This window comes from Hylobates moloch, unplaced genomic scaffold (genome assembly GCF_009828535.3).
Source record: "Hylobates moloch isolate HMO894 unplaced genomic scaffold, HMol_V3 SCAFFOLD_14, whole genome shotgun sequence".
Lineage (NCBI taxonomy): Eukaryota > Metazoa > Chordata > Mammalia > Primates > Hylobatidae > Hylobates > Hylobates moloch.
Genome location: NW_026652289.1, coordinates 53,313,063 through 53,317,973, shown reverse-complemented (window position 1 = coordinate 53,317,973; position 4,911 = coordinate 53,313,063). Strand labels below are relative to the sequence as shown.

The 4,911-nt window shown below is 42.5% G+C and overlaps 1 pseudogene; it reads right to left on the bottom strand.

Moving 5' to 3' along the window:
• Positions 1 to 2,743: 2,743 nt before the first annotated feature.
• LOC116482479 (MKI67 FHA domain-interacting nucleolar phosphoprotein-like) lies at positions 2,744 to 3,928 on the bottom strand (annotated as a pseudogene).
• Between the last annotated feature and the right edge of the window lie 983 nt (positions 3,929 to 4,911).

Sequence of the window (4,911 nt, the reverse complement as noted above, 5' to 3'; positions counted from 1 at the left end):
ATATAACTAGTTTGGTTTTTTGTTTGTTTGTTTGTTTTAAAGGCAAGAAAGAAAGTAGATTGTCCAGGAAGATAGTTACTTCCACTTTGTATTTCTCTGGTGAACTCATTAAAAGGTCCAGGAGTAGAATCACGGGTCAAAGTACCCTGGCTTTAACTTCTGGTTCAGAGAATCCTAACAACTGACATTGTCACCAGCAAGGTCTTTGACTACCTGAGCAACTCTCACCTCAAAGCAATTCTCATCTGACATTAGCTGCTCAGCTTTCCACTGATATATTGACTCCAGGAGGCTCCTTGAGTTCTGTGTGTTCAGCTGGCCTCTTGTGGCCCCATTATTATTTTCTGCCAGGTAAAGGTCAGTCACCTGCACACAGATCTCATCACTCACGATGTGCTGCAGCTGGAATCAAACAAAGGCAAGCTTTTAGTGAACACAGAAAACATTTCTCCATTATACAGTCAACGTTCCTTTGACTGATCCAATCAATTAACTCAAAAAAGGTTTGGGTTTTTTTTGGCTGGCAATTTTAGAAAATTAATCACACTGTGTCATTTTCTTAGAGAAAAATCAAGCCAAGATTTTCAACCGTATCAGTGGTCCATTGTAAAACTTTCATACCCATTTAAAATAAAAACCATAGAGAACTCAGGTTAATGTACTGTTTATCTAAAATTCTAAGGATCTTTAAATAATTTTCCATGGGTCATACTTCTATTACATTTTAAAATCATTTAGAATTTGCTTTCACACATATTCTCTCTCATTTGATCCTCACAACTGCCCTGGAAAGCAGGTTGGAGAGAGAGTTGGGGCCGGTTAGGAGACAAATTTACACAATGCATAAGAAAGCTCACTGTGAGCCGGGGTGAGGAAGGGAGCCTTGGAGAATCATGAATGCAGTATCTATGTCTATATTCCCAGCCCGACTACAAAGCCTGAAATTCATTAGGTATTTAAGAAATAGCTGCTGAATTATTGCCTCGGGGTGCTCAGCTGAAGAAGCAGGATTGGGACTAACAGTCAAGCTTCCTGACTCCTAGCCCAGTACTTTTCCAAACACACCACCTATTTCTCTATATCTGATAGAAAGTATAGGGCTTAAGTTGTACATAATGTTAACTCACTTTCAATACAGGCCAATCATGATCGACTGTCAGTAGCTTTTGTGACAATCTTAGTAAACTAGAAAGTTGAACCTTTCAGAGTTCCCATTCTCATGTCATATGCTATTTCCATTTTGAAATAAAAATCCTTCCAATTGAAACTTTATCGATCAAAATGACAGAGAAGTGAAAAATAGATACAAGAATAAAACAAAACATTAATTTCAACATCGATTTGTCTATTTTGCTTTACAATTATCATAACCACAAAGCCTTTCTATTTTTAGGAAGATACATTCTTTTTGAAGTGTTAGAAACTATGATAACTATTTATTCTTAACTTTAAGTCCTAAATGACCAGTATGTGTATTAGTAGATAACTGGACACAGCGCAAGGTCAGAAGGGTGACTGAGAGTGGCAGAAAGGGCAGTATCTCCAGCAACTGCAGATGGATAAATGACAATGAGTCCAGATAATGGATTATGATACAGCCATTCAAATAATGCTTATGAGTACTTGAAAACATGAGGAAAATCTTAAGATATAGTGTTTGAGAGAGAAAAAAGGAAAGGTGAAAGAAAATAGATGGAAAGCATGACTTCAATCATGCATACAGATGCTGCCACTTTATACTGTTTTTTTTTTTCGAGACAGAGTCCCACTGTGTTGCCCAGGCTGGAGTGCAGTGACATCATGATCTCGGCTCACTGCAGCCTCTACTTCCTGGGCTCAAGCAATATGCCCACTTCAGCCTCCTAAGTACCTGGGACTACAGGCATGTGCCACCATGCCCAGCTAATTTTTTGTATTATTAGTAGAGATGGGGTTTTACCATGTTGCCCAGTCTGGTCTCAAACACCTGAGCTTAAGTGGTCTGCCTGCCTCAGCCTCCTAAAGTGCTGGCATTACAGGTATGAGCCACTGCCTCTACTTTATACTTTCTTGTTGAAGTAGACTGTATTACTGATTCCCACCCACACCCTCTTTTTGGATATCCGGCCCCTCCTCGAGTCTCTGGAAAGGGCAGCACTACAAATCCAGGGACAACTAGGGAACTCCCACCCCCACTGCCAGGCAGATCAGATTCTCTATCCTGCTCATTGGAAATGACACACAGAGTGTTCGATAGATTTTTTGCAGAGGAGCATCTGTATGGAAAGTCCAGTAACACTGGGACCAGGGGTACTGCCAGGGCAAGCCAAAGTCTCAGAGGCTGGAGGAGCCTGGAGCACATGCCAAATGTTCATCTGCAGAGCAAAGCACAAGCATGGAGCAGAAGTCCAGAGTGAAGGCATGCAGGAGAGAAAAATCACCTCCCAGCCCAGTCCTTCCACGGTATGGTCGTATTTTGAGTTCTGTACTTAGATGTCTGTGAGGTTGCCTATTGTATTCTTAATACAAATCCCACTTAAGCCAGCCTAGAATAGGTTAAGATAAATGTAATGACTTGACTTGGCTGGAGTGCAGTGGCGCGATCACGGTTCACTGTAGCCTCAACTTCCTGGGCTCAGGTGATCCACTTCAGCCTCCCGAGTAGCTGGGACTACAGGCATGAGCCGCCATGCCCAGCTAATTTTTTGTATTTTTCTCATAAAAATATTGTTCAGAAGAAATCTTATATATAATACATTGAAAATCACTGATTGCGTTTTCTTCGTCTTCTTTTCTGTGAATGTGTAGGTGTTTGAGTCTCTTGTATGTCTTCTTATCAAACAGGATATGGGCTGTTTGAAAACTATTTCATTATCTTCATCATCATCATTCATTTCAGCCACTTCAGATTTTCGTCTCTTTAAAAATGTTGATGTACAAACCGGTGTGGGGCCCTGGGTATCCATGGTCTTCTCAGGAGTGTCAGGAGTGCCTAAAACCTTTTTCTTCTTCTTACATAAAACCTGGCCTTTTGTAGACGTCTGATGATTTGTTTTTGAAATACTTTCCATTTTCTGTAAAATCAAAGAAGGAAAATCATAATCAATTCCTTTTTAAGCTAATTTCTTCCCGAGTAATCCTTCTTTCTTTTTAAACCACTCTTCCATCCGTAGCTCTTGTGTAAGTGCCGATTCTGATTATACGTTTCACTGATGGATACGATTGCTGCTTAAATGGAATATTCCAGTCTTGAAAGAGTTCTTTCTGTACTTTTTCAGGTGGCATAAAATGACTCTCCAAGAGTCTTTCACCAAACAGGTAGTTGTTCATTGTTTCAGCAACTATCTTGGCAGCATCCTCAGACTTAAACTCCACAAATGCGTAGCCTTTGCTATTTCCAGTCCTTTTCTTTCTGGATAGTCTGAACCTTGTAACAGTGCCACACTGGGAGAAATAGGAAAGGATCTGGGTTTCATTCGGTAGGTTAGGTAGGTGGCGCACATAGGCTACTCCAGGAGACAGTTGTTCTTTTTTTTTTTTTTTTAAGACAGAGTTTCACTCTTGTTGCCTAGGCTGGAGTGCAATGGCAAGATCTCAACTCACCTCAACCTCTGCCTCCTGGGTTCAAGCGATTCTCCTGCCTCAGCCTCCTGAGCAGCTGAGATTACAGGCATGTGCCACCACACCTGGCTAATTTTTGTATTTTTAGGAGAGACGGGGTTTCTCCATGTTGGTCAGGCTTGTCTCAAACTCTCAATCTCAGGTGATCTGCTTGCCTCAGCCTCCCAAAGTGCTGGGATTACAGGCGTGAGCCACCGTGACCAGCCAGTTGTTGTTTTTTTCATCGGGTTATGCACTTGCAAACCTGTGCCACCTCCTTCTGAAACTCAGCAACTACCTGCGGGTTCAGTGACAGGATAGGCCCAGCCAGGCTGGAAAAGGCCACCATGCCAAAATCGGCTGACACCAACTCCATGCGGCACTCCCGGAAACGCCCAGTTTTTGTATTTTTAATATAAGCAGAGTTTCGCCGTGTTGCCCACGCTGGTCTGGAACTCCTGGACTCAAGTGATCTGCCAGCCCTGGTCTCCCAAAGTGCTAGGATTATAGGCATGAGCCACCACACCCAGGCTTGACTTTGAAACATATGTTGTACACCCAGACAGCAGTGAACTCTGGGGGAACACCAAAGATGAGGTGAATGAGAGAAGAGATACCTCCAATTAAAAGAGTTAAGAAGAGATGCTTGAACTTATGTTTCAAAAAGTCACTGCAGGTTGGGCACAGTGGCTTGCACCTGTGGACACAGCACTTTGGGAGGCTGAAGTGGGTGAATGGCTTGAGCCTAGAAGTTTGAGACCACCCTGGGCAACATGGCAAAACTCCATCTGTACAAAAAATACAATAATTAGCCAGGCCCGGTGGTGCCTGTGGTCCCAGCTACTCGGGAGGCTGAGGTGGGAGGTCGAGGCTGCAGTGAGCTGAGACCCACCACTCCACTGCAGCCTGGGCGACAGAGTGACACCCTGTCTTAAAAAAAAAAAAAAGTCACTGTTTTGGGGTTTTCTAGGTGAAACGTCTGTTTCCATGAAAAAAAAAAAAAGTGTCGAGACAGTATGTATTATTGATTCAAAGTCATAACCAGATGCTTACAGTAAATGATTGTATCTATTGTTTCAAAAACCAACCTCAGGATTATTAAAAGTTAATTTTATTGGATTTTTCTTTAAGCTTGGCTGATTCACTCAGGTGAGATTCACTCAGGTCTGTCATTTCCAAGCCCATGTTTTACTGCTTTGTAACCCTATTTGGAAGGAAAACTGCAGCTCACATTATGACCCATCCTGCCATGAAAAGTTTCACACGTATACACCACACACACACCCACCACAGTGTGATGACGCGGCAACCCAACCTTAGGCAAATGGTACC